At 46.1% G+C, this 16,698-nt stretch overlaps 1 protein-coding gene across 1 annotated transcript in view; it reads left to right on the top strand.

Moving 5' to 3' along the window:
• LOC106566735 (cadherin-4) overlaps positions 1 to 16,698 on the top strand; it is a 512,548-nt gene that overhangs the window by 309,563 nt on the left and 186,287 nt on the right. The gene's annotated exons all lie outside the window — the stretch shown is intronic.

Raw genomic sequence — 16,698 nt, 5'->3', positions numbered from 1 at the left:
ACTACGCTTTGGTCCTATTATTGCTCACTCAATTTCTATTTGTTGCAAAATTGAAAGACATTGTAACTGGGAATCAAAATGGCATAACCATACTCCAATATTTCACAATAACGCCTTGTGTTATTGGAGGGCAACCTTTTGCATCTCCCCAATGTTCCAAATGTGGAATCCATACCCTTGCCAATATCATGGACAGTAATGGTTTGAGAACATTCCAAGATTTGAAAGACAGATTTGTATCATTTACCCTTTGTAACAGAAGGCCAGAGAAATATGACACAGAAACTAGAGTTTACATGTAAAACCAAAGCCATCTCATTCTGTGGGACAGGGAAACTGTCATTAGTGGAGATGGCAGTCTGTGGGTTTCTAGATGATGACTTAGACCTGGGGTTTGATGTATGTTTGATTTGGTCTGACAGGCCCTTTGTGCCCGTGTCTCCCACAATGCAAAGCATTTCCATCCCAACTGACAGCCTTATTCTTGTTGCAGATGTAATGATCTGCTTTCAGAGTGCCATGGTTTAAGTTTCTTCTCTCTTTTCTTCGTGTTTTTCTCTCTCAACCTTTTTGTCTGACGGTGGCGTTGTGTTGTCTTTGGTGGTTGGATCTTTCGATGTCGTGACTGGGTATCTCATGCAAAGCGGAGGGCACAAACAGGCACAAATCACATTCCAGCAGGATTCCAAAGAAATTTGACATATGTTACAGCCAGGGAGACAAGTTTATGTTTGTTTGTTTGTTTTTCCTGATGTTAACCAGCCATGGTAATTAGCCCGGCGGCTGTGATGGGTCTATCTGTCTCAGTTCTGACAGTCAGAAGAATGCAGTAGCCAAACCCTCATTAAAGCAGTAGTACAGTCTCTCTGCTCTGCTAGCTAAGAAGCTATTTATTTGCTGGTGAGGTCGAGGGCAGCTCACTGGGGTCCTAGCATCATAACACAGAAGGAGGCTGTCATGCTGCTACTTCCAACCTCAGAAGTGCTCTCATTATGGACTCTTCCAGGGAAACTTTACTACTGTGCTCAGAGCCATCAGTAAACACTTCTGTGTGTGGTTAATGTGTTTTTATTGATTGAGATCTTTGACCATCTTGAGACATTTTGATACAGCCCTGAGAGCTGGTTTAGCCAGTTAGCCGTGTTTGTATGTGGAGCAACTGCTACTATAGAGCCTTACTCCTCCAGTAGATGCCTGTAGTGTCCATGTAACATACATTCCGCGCCGTTGGCTCCGTGCAGCCCCTCTCTCCTCCTCTCTCCTCCCAGCACGATATCCTCCTGCCTTCCACCTCCTCTTTCATGTGCCAAGAGACGGTGCTGAAGGCAAGCGCTGACAAAATGTTGTCATTATCTTAGCGTTAGCGGGCCGCCCACGCCACGCCTCTCATTCATTCCACAGCTAGCCCAATGGCCCCAGAGGGAGAGAGAGGAATGTGTGGGCGAGAGAGAAGGCATTCTCTTCTGTGTTGAGAGAGAGAGTGTAGCAGTAAAATAATATGACATATGAAAAGAACAGTGATTTGATTGCAAGCCAAGTTGTTCTAATAGAGGGTACGCCCTCCCCTAACCCCACAGCACCTAACATTAAACACAAACACACATGTATGCACAAAAGCCATGTGATTTGTCCCACAGAGAGCAGTGTCTTGCTGGGTGTTTGTGACAGCGGTATCAGTGGGAGAGAGAGCGTGGGCCAGGCTAAGAAAAGACAAGCTCAGTGCTGGTGATTCAGCTCTTAAGTCCAGCTGTGAAGCCTGATTCATTTGCTCTTTAATGGCAATCATAACTCACTGTGCTCATAACTCATTTGTAATGTCTTATACATCAATAGTAGGGGAGCTTTATAATGGCCCAGGCCTTTGCTGGCAGAGTATGTTTAATGCATCGCTGCAGGGCGTAGAGTTCTACAAATGCTGTGTTCAACAATCACTTTCCTCTTTCCAAGAGTCATCATTTGTTTTCTTAGTGCAATGTGCACTCGAGGGGGTTTTGAGTAAAAGTTTTTAGAAGTACTCTTTATTTTAGTGCAGCTATTTTGGTGTTTGGTTTCTTCTGACAACTCCAGTTCGGTTGTTCCTAATTTAGAGAACAGAGGTTGGAGTTGCTCATTATGGGGTGATTGGACTGTGGTAACGTGTCACTTGTCAGGGAGCGGAGCTAATGAGTTGAGCTGGAGGCCATTTCTCTGGGCCCGTCCTGGCAGAGTGTGCGAGTGTGATTGTACGTGTGATCTCATTGCTGGAGGTGTCCCTTGCTTTATCTAAGAATAGAATGAACCCGAGCTAGGCTATAATACTGTATATTATGGTGAGAATGTGAGACAGTAGGACCATTATAAATGTGTTCAGTCTAAGGCTCAACACTGGCGAGGAAAGTGTTGAAAACACACCATGAAATTGCACATCTATCCCACTCCTGTGTACAAGACAATGGCTTGATGTATGATTTCAAGGAGAGACATTCACTCACTTTCAGTCTCTAGAATAGCCTAACAAATATCATAGTAAGTCTTGCTTTCACCCCCCCCCCCACCATGTTAAACAGAAAGTCCTTAGACTGAACTCTCGTTAGTGTGATTTCCCACCCCCCACCAGAAATCTCCAGTGCTCCTAACCCAGAAAACTGTAATTTCTCCTTTAACATTAAATATCATTCAATTTATTTCCTTTCCCATCTTCCTCTCCTTCCTCCTCCGGGGAGTTTTCCTCGCTTTGCTTTTGACACGGATAAACTTGTGAGGGCTTCTAGAAGTGACAAGGTGTGACTGACAGGGGACTCTGTCTAATCCGTAGCTACATATCCCCCCCACACACACGTCTACCACCCCATTTACCCCCTCCCCTCCTCCCCAGGGTTATACAACTTTCCCTCCACTCTCTCCATGTCTGTTTTGCCAGACGCGTGGTTGGGATTAGCTAAAGCGATTATCAGGAGCTTTTGCAGTTTTGTGCAGATGAATCATGGTAATGCTACACAGTGAAGCGCCTCATGCATTCCTAAGCCCCCTCTACACTTCTCTCTGATTCTCCCAAACGACACAGCGAGCCAGTTGGCTTCACCTAACTAAGCCAGGTGGAGGCACCTTCAAACACACACACACACACACACACACACACACGGGAACGTGCACACACGCGCACACACACACAAACACACCTGGATCTGTATGGTTGCCAGGACAAATACAGGAATAAGCACTAATGCGTGGTTCCACGCCAGCTCTAGCGGACAATTCTCACATAGGAACTTTATTGGGAGGAAGGATGTTTAACATGCTTTTTACAATTTTATCACTAACCATTTTTTGGGGTTATCCCGCTTTAGACCTATACATGCCTCCTGTAAGACCCTATGATCTGTGAACCGTAGATGATACAGACAACATCATGGTGTCATTATAGTCCTTATAGTGTTCTCTCAAATATGGAGGAAGTCTAGATTCTGCCATACACATTTTCACATTCATTTATTCAACATTAAAAAGTATATCTCAAAACTACCCTTTTTTGATTTTTTTACATATTGTTTGTAAGAATATACCCTTCAAACACCTCACATTTCCAGAGTGGGCTCTCTGTTACTTTTAATGAGATGACACATTTTATACATAGAAATTGACATTATAGGTAATTAAAACCCCATTAGGTCTAAGCCCTTGATCGCAACATGTACAAAGCTAAGATATGGAATTGTTTAAGATGGTCATAAAATGCATGTGGATGTTGTAGAGTGAAACAACCAACACTGTTGTGTTTGTTCGTGGTGGTGACTTATTAGTTTGTAGCTCAAACGGTTTGGGTTTTACAGACGATTTTGTGACAATATTATTTTCCGTATCCTCTCATGTGTAGAAAAAGATTGCTTTCACAAGCCCCGTCTTATGGAACAGGTACATACTTTACATTGGCTGAAAGACGGCATTGAGCTGCAGCCACTAACGGTAAGTCATTAACATTAACACACGGAGAGATATTCAATGTTAAAAAAAATGACATCTCCGCGTGACGCATGGGTGCGTCAATTGACTCTAGGTGGTTTTAACCAATCACAGCCCTCCTTTAGGATTACACATTCAGCAAGTCACCAGCAGAGGGAGTTCCCTTTGAATCCATTTTCCTATTCACTGTGTTGGTGGTGCTCATAAAATGTATCATCATTTTAGAATTAGCAGGGAGCCCACTCTGGAAATTTGATGTAGGCCTATTTGTAGTGTATATTGTTCCAAACAATATGTCTTAAAATGAACCAAATGAAAAAGGTTCGTTTTGAGATATTCATGTTTTTTTTATGTTGAATAAATTAATGTGATTATAAAATATATAAAAAAATCTGACATACTCTATATATTAGAGCACACTATAAGGAGTATAATGACAAGATGTAGGGTCTTACAGGAGGAATGTATAGGTCTAAAAAGTCCACTATCATCATGCTTTTCTCAAAGATGGTTTGTGATACAAATGTAAAACGCATTTCAAACATCCTTCCTCCTAATGAAGTTTCTATGTGAGAATTGCCAGAACAATCTGAGATACCAAAAATATTTTCCTCTGCCGTGGAGTTGCCCCGATGCAGAGAGCAAACTAGACTGTAAGATAGCCATATTTCATTGCTGTGTACAGTTATAATTTATTGGATTCGGATGCACACTATATCCTCCCCTGCTTCTCTAGTCCTAGGCATTAAATGTGACATGATAGCTCTGTTTTTTTTACACTCACTCAGATGTGGCTCACACACACTCACACACACACCCTGTGGGGGAGAGGAATGCCTTGGGCGCTTTCTGACTTTGCTACAATGTTAAACATTTCTCAAACATGTTCGCCTTAAGGGTAGTTTAACTCGGCATGTACTGTTCAACATTACCATAGCGGATTGCTATTAAATATCCATACTTCAACACAAGCAATAAACCATTTATAATATGCACTTCTGATCACCATCACTGTCACCGTTATGACTTATGTCGTCTAGTTGAAGTAAAAAAAAAAAAAAAAAATGCACCTTTATTTAACCAGGTAGGCTAGTTGAGAACAAGTTCTAAATTTACATCTGCGACCTGGCCAAGAATAAAGCAAAGCAGTTCGACACATACAACAACACAGTTACACATGGAATAAACAAACACACAGTCAATAATACAGTAGAAGTCTATATACAGTTTGTGCAAATGAGGTAAGGGAGGTAAGGCAATAAATAGGCCATAGTGGTGAAGTAATTACAATTTACCAATTAAACACTGGAGTGATTGATGTGCAGAAGATGAATGTGCAAGTAGAGATACTGGGGTGCAAAGGAGCAAGATAAATGAATAAATACAGTATGGAGATGAGGTAGTTGGATGGGCTATATTACAGATGGGCTATGTACAGGTGCAGTGATCTGTGAGCTGCTCTGACAGCTGGTGCTTAAAGCTAGTCCTGGAGATATGAGTCTCCAGCTTCAGTGATTTTTGCAATTCATTCCAGTCATTGGCAGCAGAGAACTGGAAGGAAAGGCGGCCAAAGGAGGAATTGGCTTTGGGGGTGACCAGTGAGATATACTGGATGCTGGAGCGCATGCTACGGGTGGGTGCTGCTATGGTGACCAGTGAGCTGAGATAAGGCCGGGCTTTACCTAGCAGAGACTTGTAGATGACCTGGAGCCAATGGGTTTGGCGACGAGTATGAAGCGAGGGCCAGCCAACGAGAGCGTACAGGTCGCAATGGTGGGTAGTATATGGCACTGTGATAGAATGCATCCAATTTGTTGAGTAGAGTGTTGGAGGCTATTTTGTAAATGACATCGCCGAAGTCGAGGATCGGTAGGATGGTCAGTTTTACGAGGGTATGTTTGGCAGCATGAGTGAAGGATGCTTTGTTGCGAAATAGGAAACTGATTCTAGATTTCATTTTGGATTGGAGAAGCTTAATGTAAGTCTGGAAGGAGAGTTTACAGTCTAACCAGACACCTAGGTACTTTTAGCTGTCCACATATTCTAAGTCAGAACCGTCCAGAGCAGTGATACTGGATGGGCGGGAAAGTGCGGGCCGCGATCGGTTGAAGAGCATGCATTTAGTTTTACTTGCATTTAAGAGCAGTTGGAGGCAACGGAAGGAGAGTTGTATGGCATTGAAGCTCGTCTGTATGTTAGTTAACACCGTGTCCAAAGAAGGGCCAGAAGTATACAGAATGGTGTCGTCTGTGTAGAGGTGGATCAGAGAATCACCAGCAGCAAAAGCGACATCATTGATGTATACAGAGAAGAGAGTCGGCCCGAGAATTTAACCCTGCGGCACCCCCATAGAGACTGCCAGAGGTCCGGACAACATGCCCTCCGATTTGACACACTGAACTCTATCTGAGAAGTAGTTGGTGAACCAGGCGAGGCAGTCATTTGAGAAACCAAGGCTGTTTAGTCTGCCGATAAGAATGTGGTGATTGACAGAGTCGAAAGCCTTGGCCAGGTCGATGAACATGGCTGCACAGTAATGTCTCTTATCGATGGCGGTTATGATATCGTTTAGGACCTTGAGCGTGGTTGAGGTGCACCCATGACCAGCTCTGAAACCAGATTGCATAGTGGCGAAGGTACGGTGGGATTCAAAATGGTCTGAAATCTGTTTAACTTGGCTTCTCGAAGACCTTAGAAAGGCAGGGTAGGATAGATATAGGTCTGTAGCAGTTTGGGCCTAGAGTGTCTCCCCCTTTGAAGAGGGGGATGATCGTGGCAGCTTTCCAATCTTTGGGAATCTCAGACGACACGAAAGAGAGATTGAACAGGCTAGTAATAGGGGTTGCAACAATTTCGGCAGATAATTTTAGAAAGAGAGGGTCCAGATTGTCTAGCCCGGCTGATTTGTAGGGGTCCAGATTTTGCCGCTCTTTCAGAACATCAGCTATCTGGATTTGGGTGAAGGATAAATTTGGGAGGCTTGGGCGAGTTGCTGTGGGGGGGTGCCGGGCAGTTGACCGGGGTAGAGGTAGCCAGGTGGAAAGAATGGCCAGCCATCGAAAAATGCTTATTGAAATTCTCAATTGTAGTGGATTAATCGGTGGTGACAGTGTTTCCTAGCCTCAGTGCAGTGGGCAGCTGGGAGGAGGTGCTCTTATTCTCCATGGACTTTACAGTGTCCCAGAACGTTTTTGAGTTTGTGCTACAGGATGCACATTTCTGTTTGAAAAAGCTAGCCTTTTTAAGTTAAGAACATTAAGTTTCTCTCCCTTATCCAACTCTGTATTTGTTGTACTCTCCATTCCTCTCCTCTCTCGCTCAGACTTTTTGCTACTCAATAGCTCCTGCAGATGGCTTGGACTAATTGCAAAGCCTTGTTGCGGTTCTTCTTCACACTCCATCCTCCTTTCCTCACAAACAGATAATCATGACCCTGGATTTTTTCTGCCTCTTCCAAAAACTCTTGAGGATGTTCTCATTAACAGGACTTGTCATTTACTCATTTATCCCCCCCCCCCTTTCCACCACCCGCCACCCAGCACCCTCTCATCCTGGCGGGTGTGGATGGTTTCTCCCTGGAAGCTCCAGGGCCCTCTCCTTCTCAACCACACAAAAATTAGCTGCAGCTTCTCAGACAGCCTGTTTAAATTAGTATCTGTGCGTGGGTGGTGGATGGTGTAAGGTGTGTATTTGTGTGTGGGTGTGTGTGTGTTTTCATGCATGCCTGCCTGTCTGTATGTGTGAGTATGCGTGTTTATTCATTTTTGCGTGCATGTGCACGTGTGTGTGTGTCAGAAATAACATGCGTGTGTGTTGTACCACTAGGACCTCTGTATGCTACCTGCCAGGCACCTCAGGCTCAACGGTGAGTCCTCCTCCTATAGAAACACATACACTGGTGTGTAGAGACCCGAGTGTGTAGACTGGTGTGTGTAGACCGGTGTGTGTAGACTGGTGTGTGTAGACTGGTGTGTGTAGACTGGAGTGTGTGCTGTAGAGTGTCTATGGAGTGTCTGAAGTGTCTGCATTGTGTGAAGGTGTGTGACGTGTCAAGGCTAATCAGTCCATCATAGGAGTGTGTCTCTTAACAACAGCTGCCTTCCCAGACACACTCTCACCTGTAGGAGGAGAAAAGGGGAGATGGAGAGAAAAAAAGATAACAAATCACCTTCATACTGTATGACTCTGCCTTTCTGCTACTGCTATGTTTTTAGATGAGGTTTCTACTGTATCTTACATAGACTCACATATCCACTCTGTCTGTCACCCACAATAAGAAACAAACAGAGATATACATACAGTTGAAGTCAGAAGTTTACATACAGCTTAGCCAAATATATTTAAACTCAGTTTTTCACAATTACTGAGATTTAATCCTAGTAAAAATTCCCTGTTTTAGGTCAGTTAGGATCACCACTTTATTTTAAGAATGTGAAATGTCAGAATAATATTAGAGAGAAGGATTTATTTCAGCTTTTATTTCTTTCATCACATTTCCAGTGGGTCAGAAGTTTACATACACTCAATTAGTATTTGGTAGCATTGGCTTTAAATTGTTTAACTTGGGTTAAATGTTTCAGGTAGCCTTCCACAAGCTTCCCACAATAAGTTGGGTGAATTTTGGCTCATTCCTCCTGAGAGCTGGTGTAACTGAGTCAGGTTTGTAGGCCTCCTTGCTCGCACATGCTTTTTCAGTTCTGCCCACAAATTTTGTATAGGATTGAGGTCAGGGCTTTGTGATGGCCACTCCAATACCTTGACTTTGTTGTCCTTAAGCTATTTTGCCACAACTTTGGAAATATGCTTGGGGTCCTTGTCCATTTGGAAGACCCATTTGCAACCAAGCTTTAACTTCCTGACTGATGTCTTGAGATGTTGCTTCAATATATCCACATCATTTTACTTCCCCATGATGCCATATATTTTGTGAAGTGCACCAGTTCTTCCTGCAGCGTAGCACCCCCACAACATGATGCTGCCACCCCCGTGCTTCACGGTTGGGATGGTATTCTTTGGCTTGCAAGCCTCCCCCTTTTTCCTCCAAACATAACGATGGTCATTATGGCCAAACAGTTCTATTTTTGTTTCATCAGAGCAGAGGACATTTCTCCAAAAAGTACGATTTTTGTCCCCGTGTGCAGATGCAAACCGTAGTCTGGCTTTTTTATGGTGGTTTTGGAGCAGTGACTTCTTCCTTGCTGAGCGGCCTTTCAGGTTATGTCGATATTGGACTTTTTTTACAGTGGATATAGATACTTTTGTACCTGTTTCCTCCGCATCTTCACAGGGTCCTTTGCTGTTGTTCTGGGATTGATTTGCATTTTTCGCACCAAAGTATGTTCATCTCTAGGAGACAGAACACGTCTCCTTCCAGAGCAGTATGACGGCTGCGTGGTCCCATGGTGTTTATACTTGCGTACTATTGTTTGTACAGATGAACGTGGTACCTTCAGGCGTTTGGAAATTGCTCCCAAGGATGAACCAGACTTTTGGAGGTCTACAATTTTTTTCTGAGGTCTTGGCTGATTTCTTTGATTTTCCCATGTAAACTTCCGATTTCAACTGTACATGTGCATGCATGCACGCACACACACAGACACACAAACACACACACACAGACACACACATAGAAACCCACTCGGTGTAGGATTTACTCTCCTAATGCCTCCAAGCTCTTGGAAACATTTAGCTGACAGGTTAAAGACTGATTGATCACCCCTCTGCAAAGCCTCCTCATTCTGCCGGCAATAGGGGCTCAATGATGCAATCTGGCATCCACACACACACACACACACACACACACACACACACACACACACACACACACACACACACACACACACACACACACACACACACACACACACACACTAAACACAACACACAGACACACCCTTGAGGAGGTTTTGTTGCTATAAACAGTGACAAATGGATCTTCTTCACCTTGGTCATAAAACACCATACCCCACGCATACAGGTTGAGGGCGCATTGCACTGCAGTCACTGTTAGGAGGGAAAACCACTCTAGTCGCTGTGAGGAAGGAGCATTCTAGTCGCTGTGAGGAAGGAAAACCACTCTCGTCGCTGTGAGGAAGGAGTAGCACTCTAATCACTGTGAGGAAGGAGCAACACTCTAGTTGCTGCGAGGAAGGAGCAGCACTCTAGTTTCAGTGAGGAAGGATCAGTACTTTAGTCGCAGTGAGGAAGGAGCAGCACTTTAGTCGCTGTGAGATAGGCACAGCACTCTAGTCGCAGTGAGGAAGAAAAACTACTCTAGTAGCTGTGAGGAAGAAGAAGCACTAGTCGCTGTGAGGAAGGAGAAGCACTCTAGTCGCTATGAGGTAGGAGCAGCACTCTAGTCGCTATGAGGTAGGAGCAGCACTCTAGTCGCTATGAGGTAGGAGCAGCACTTGAGGAATTAGCAGCACTCTAGTCGCTATGAGGAAGGAGCAACACTCTAGTCATTGTGAGGAATGAGCAGCACTCTAATCGCTGTGAGGAAGAAAAACCACTAGTCACTGGGAGGAAGGAGAAGCACTCTAGTCGCAATGAGGTAGGAGCAGCACTCTAGTCGCTATGAGGTAGGAGCAGCACTCTAGTCGCTATGAGGTAGGAGCAGCACTCTAGTCGCTATGAGGTAGGAGCAGCACTCTAGTCGCTTTGAGGAATTAGCAGCACTCTAGTCGCTGTGAGGAAGGAGCAACACTCTAGTCATTGTGAGGAAGGAGCAGCACTCTAGTCGCTGTGAGGAAGGAAAACCTCTCTAGTCGCTGTGAGGAATGAACAGCACTCTAATCGCTGTGAGGAAGAAAAACCACTAGTCACTGGGAGGAAGGAGAAGCACTCTAGTTGCTATGAGGTAGGAGCAGCACTCTGGTCGCTTTGAGGAATTAGCAGCACTCTAGTCGCTGTGAGGAAGGAGCAGCACTCTAGTTGCTGTGAGGAAGGAGCATTCTAGTCACTGTGTGGAAGGAAATCTTCTCTAGTCGCTGTGAGGAAGGAAACCACCTCTAGTCATTGTGAGGAAGGAAAACTACTCTAGTTGCTGTGAGGAAGAAAAACCACTCTCGCCGCTGTGAGGAAGGAAAACCACTCTAGTCGCTGTGAGTAAGGAAAACCACTCTCGTCGCTGTGAGGAAGGAAAACCACTCTCGTCGTGGTGAGGAAGGAAAACCACTCTAGTCGCTGTGAGGAAGGAGCAGCACTCTAGTCGCTGTGAGGAAGGAGCAGCACTCTAGACGCTGTGAGGAAGGAAAACCACTCTAGTCGCTGTGAGTAAGGAAAACCACTCTCGTCGCTGTGAGGAAGGAAAACCACTCTCGTCGCTGTGAGGAAGGAAAATCACTCTCGTCGCGGTGAGGAAGGAAAACCACTCTAGTCGCTGTGAGGAAGGAGAAGCACTCTAGTCGCTGTGAGGAAGGAGCAGCACTCTAGTCGCTGTGAGGAAGGAGCAGCACTCTAGTTGCTGTGAGGAAGGAGCATTCTAGTCACTGTGTGGAAGGAAATCTTCTCTAGTCGCTGTGAGGAAGGAAACCACCTCTAGTCATTGTGAGGAAGGAAAACTACTCTAGTTGCTGTGAGGAAGAAAAACCACTCTCGCCGCTGTGAGGAAGGAAAACCACTCTAGTCGCTGTGAGTAAGGAAAACCACTCTCGTCGCTGTGAGGAAGGAAAACCACTCTCGTCGTGGTGAGGAAGGAAAACCACTCTAGTCGCTGTGAGGAAGGAGCAGCACTCTAGTCGCTGTGAGGAAGGAGCAGCACTCTAGACGCTGTGAGGAAGGAAAACCACTCTAGTCGCTGTGAGTAAGGAAAACCACTCTCGTCGCTGTGAGGAAGGAAAACCACTCTCGTCGCTGTGAGGAAGGAAAATCACTCTCGTCGCGGTGAGGAAGGAAAACCACTCTAGTCGCTGTGAGGAAGGAGAAGCACTCTAGTCGCTGTGAGGAAGGAGCAGCACTCTAGTCGCTGTGAGGAAGGAGCAGCACTCTAGTTGCTGTGAGGAAGGAGCATTCTAGTCACTGTGTGGAAGGAAATCTTCTCTAGTCGCTGTGAGGAAGGAAACCACCTCTAGTCATTGTGAGGAAGGAAAACTACTCTAGTTGCTGTGAGGAAGAAAAACCACTCTCGCCGCTGTGAGGAAGGAAAACCACTCTAGTCGCTGTGAGTAAGGAAAACCACTCTCGTCGCTGTGAGGAAGGAAAACCACTCTCGTCGTGGTGAGGAAGGAAAACCACTCTAGTCGCTGTGAGGAAGGAGCAGCACTCTAGTCGCTGTGAGGAAGGAGCAGCACTCTAGACGCTGTGAGGAAGGAAAACCACTCTAGTCGCTGTGAGTAAGGAAAACCACTCTCGTCGCTGTGAGGAAGGAAAACCACTCTCGTCGCTGTGAGGAAGGAGAAGCACTCTAGTCGCTGTGAGGAAGGAGCAGCACTCTAGTCGCTGTGAGGAAGGAGAAGCACTCTAGTCGCTGTGAGGAAGGAGCATCACTCTAATCGCTGTGAGAAAGAATCAGCACTCTAGTCGCTGTGAGGATGGAGCAGCACTTGTCACTGTGAGGAAGGAGCAGCACTTGTCGCTGTGAAGAAGTAGCAGCACTAGTCACTGTGAGGAAGGAGCATCACTAGTCACTGTGAGGAAGGAGCATCACTCTAGTCACTGTGAGGCAGGAGCAGCACTCTAGTCGCTGTGAGATAGGAGCAGCACTCTAATCGTTGTGAGGAAGTAGCAGCACTCTAGTCGCTGTGAGGAAGGAGCAGCACTCTAGTCGCTGTGAGGAAGGAGCAGCACTCTAGACGCTGTGAGGAAGGAAAACCACTCTAGTCGCTGTGAGTAAGGAAAACCACTCTCGTCGCTGTGAGGAAGGAAAACCACTCTCGTCGCTGTGAGGAAGGAAAATCACTCTCGTCGCGGTGAGGAAGGAAAACCACTCTAGTCGCTGTGAGGAAGGAGAAGCACTCTAGTCGCTGTGAGGAAGGAGCAGCACTCTAGTCGCTGTGAGGAAGGAGAAGCACTCTAGTCGCTGTGAGGAAGGAGCATCACTCTAGTCGCTGTGAGAAAGAATCAGCACTCTAGTCGCTGTGAGGATGGAGCAGCACTTGTCACTGTGAGGAAGGAGCAGCACTTGTCGCTGTGAAGAAGTAGCAGCACTAGTCACTGTGAGGAAGGAGCATCACTAGTCACTGTGAGGAAGGAGCATCACTCTAGTCACTGTGAGGCAGGAGCAGCACTCTAGTCACTGTGAGATAGGAGCAGCACTCTAATCGTTGTGAGGAAGTAGCAGCACTCTAGTCGCTGTGAGGAAGGACCAGCACTCTAGTCGCTGTGAGATAGGAGCAGCACTCTAGTCGCTGTGAGGAATTTTCAGCACTCTAGTCGCTGTGATGAAAGAGCAGCACTCTAGTCGCTGTGAGGCAGGAGCAGCACTCTAGTCGCTGTGAGGAAGGAGCATCACTCTAGTTGCTGTGAGGCAGGAGCAGCACTCTAGTCGCTGTGAGGAGGGAAAACCACTCTAGTCGCTGTGAGTAGGTAAAACCACTCTAGTCGCTGTGAGGAAGGAAAACCACTCTAGTCGCTGTGAGTAGGTAAAACCACTCTAGTCGCTGTGAGGAAGGAAAACCACTTTAGTCGCTGTGAGTAGGTAAAACCACTCTAGTCGCTGTGAGTAGGTAAAACCACTCTAGTCGCTGTGAGTAAGGAAAACCACTCTAGTCGCTGTGAGGAAGGAAAACCACTCTAGTCGCTGTGAGTAGGTAAAACCACTCTAGTCGCTGTGAGTAAGGAAAACCACCCTAGTCGCTGTGAGGAAGGAAAACCACTCTAGTCGCTGTGAGTAGGTAAAACCACTCTAGTCGCTGTGAGTAAGGAAAACCACTCTAGTCGCTGTGAGTAAGGAAAACCACTCTAGTCGCTGTGAGTAAGGAAAACCACTCTAGTCGCTGTGAGGAAGGAAAACCATTCGATTCGCTTAGAGGAACGAGAACCACTCTAGCCACTGTGAGGAAAGAGCACCACTCTAGTCACTGTAAGGAAGGAGCACCCCTCTAGTCGCTGTGAGGAAGGAGCAGCACTCTAGTCGCTGTGAGGAAGGAGCAGCACTAGTCGCTGTGAGGTAGGAGCAGCACTCTAGTTGCTTTGAGGAAGGAGCAGCACTCTAGTTGCTTTGAGGAAGGAGCAGCACTCTAGTCACTGTGAGGAAGGAGCAGCACTATAGTCACTGTGAGGAAGGAGCAGCACTATAGTCACTGTGAGGAAGGAGCAGCACTCTAGTCACTGTGAGGAAGGAGCAGCACTAGTCGCTGTGAAGTAGGAGCAGCACTCTAGTCGCTTTGAGGAATGAGCAGCACTCTAGTCGCTTTGAGGAATGAGCAGCATTCCAGTCACTGTGAGGATGGAGCAGCACTAGTCGCTGTGAGGAAGGAGCAGCACTTGTCACTGTGAGGAAGTAGCAGCACTAGTCGCTGTGAGGAAGGAGCATCACTCTAGTCGCTGTGAGGCAGGAGCAGCACTCTAGTCGCTGTGAGGAAGGAGCAGCACTCTAGTCACTGTGAGGAAGGAGCAGCACTCTAGTCACTGTGAGGAAGTAGCAGCTCTAGTCGCTGTGAGGCAGGAGCAGCACTCTAGTCGCTGTGAGATAGGAGCAGCACTCTAGTCGCTGTGAGGAATTTTCAGCACTTTAGTCGCTGTGAGGAAGGAGCAGCACTAGTCGCTGTGAGGCAGGAGCAGCACTCTAGTCGCTGTGAGATAGGAGCAGCACTCTAGTCGCTGTGAGATAGGAGCAGCACTATAGTCGCTGTGAGATAGTAGCAGCACTCTAGTCGTTGTGAGGACGGAGCAGCACTCTAGTCGCTTTGAGGAAGGAGCAGCACTCTAGTCGCTGTTTGGAAGGAGAACCACTCTAGTCACTGTGAGGAAGGAGCAGCACTATAGTCGCTGTGAGGAAGGAGCAACACTCTAGTCGCTGTTTGGAAGGAGAACCACTCTAGTCACTGTGAGGAAGGAGCAGCACTCTAGTCGCTGTGAGGAAGGAGCAGCACTCTAGTCGCTGTTTGGAAGGAGAACCACTAGTCGCTGTGAGGAAGGAGCAGCACTCTAGACGCTGTGAGGAAGGAGCAGCACTCTAGACGCTGTGTGGAAGGAGCAGCACTCTAGTCGCTGTGTGGAAGGAGCAGCACTCTAGACGCTGTGTGGAAGGAGCAGCACTCTAGTCGCTGTGTGGAAGGAGCAGCACTCGACGCTGTGAGGAAGGAGCAGCACTCTAGACGCTGTGTGGAAGGAGCAGCACTCTAGTCGCTTGTGGAAGGAGCATACACACACTCACATCCATCACTGTTTCTTTGACCTTACCTGTGACTGGTGTGACCACAACTGTTACTACATTTACAGCTGTAGGCTACATATAGACATAGTAGGTTAGCTGTGTCTTAAGCTGTGGCCTGTAGCCTCTTTTGATTGACACAAGGGCACTGTTGCTTTTTTGAAGGTTTTATTTGTGGCAGCACATGGATGTCGTTAAGCTACAGATGTAGGATCTTAATTTGAACCAGTTTTCTACAGTTAAAAAATGTACCTACAGCAACAGGAATTGTGAATTATTATGTAGATTATAATGAATCGACATTTTTGTAGGGGTTGATACATATTTCGTTAGGGAAAAATCAAGTCTGAAATGTCCTGCATTGTAGTGGAGTTCTCCTGCAACAGGGTGATCAAGTTAAGATTTTACATCTGTACAGCTCTGTAGCCTTAGATTCTGGTTTGACCGTGTCCTGAACTTTTCTCTCATGGCTACTGTCTATGGGAAACTTTACAACCACTAATTGCACGTTTCACCCACCCCAGTCTCTTTAGTACAGAACCATAGCCTGATGTGTATCTTTTCTGGAAAAAGACGGGAAATAACCACCATCCACTATACTGAACATGTAATTACATGTGTATGTTTTTCTAGGGTTTGAGTGACTCAAATTGTATTTGTTTTCTCTCTACGCAAAACTAGTAGGACCTCTGTTGTATATTGCATGTCCCGTCTGAGAAACGGAACATCTGAAACACTTTAGAAAACAGTTGATTGAAGATAATGTTGATTAGACTAGAGAAACAAAGTCTTGTTTCCTCCAACAGTTTGAGTAACTAAGTGCCTTAGGTATTTGTAGTCCTCCACAGCCTGAGAAACTAATGGCCAAGGCAGAGTAGTCTGTGTGAATATTGTGTGGGTTGGGTGGAGGATGGGTTGGGTTGGGTTGGGTGGGATAAGTGGGGTAGGTTGGGTGGGGGGAGGGGTGGTGGGTTGTTTGGGGGTTTTGGGAGTGACAGGTCGCATTGGCAGAGTGGGCATATCGGCTTGGACACACAAACAAACACACATACACACACACACATACACACTGACCTTGAGTGCCCTGTCTCAGACAAATGCCACCTGAGCCCTGGTAGTGATACTGGGGGGGGGGAATGAAAAGGTGTTGCTGTCTGAGTGGAGAGTGCCTCTGCACTTCTCTTACCACTGAGGACACAGCAGAATAGGCATATTGTGATCCAACAGACACCAGACCCTCATCAAACTATCTCTCTCTCTCAATAAATACTGTATACACGTATATAAACTACCGTTCAAAAGTTTGGGGTCACTTAGAAATGTCCTTGTTTTTGTTCATTAAAATAACATGAAATGGATCAGAAATACAGTGTAGACATTGTTAATGTGTGAATGACTATTGTAGCTGGAAACGGCATATTTTTTATGGAATATCTACATAGGCG

Source organism: Salmo salar, chromosome ssa13 (assembly GCF_905237065.1).
Source record: "Salmo salar chromosome ssa13, Ssal_v3.1, whole genome shotgun sequence".
NCBI lineage: Eukaryota > Metazoa > Chordata > Actinopteri > Salmoniformes > Salmonidae > Salmo > Salmo salar.
The sequence above is the reverse complement of the archived record's forward strand: the minus strand, read 5'-3'. Positions and strand labels throughout refer to the sequence as shown.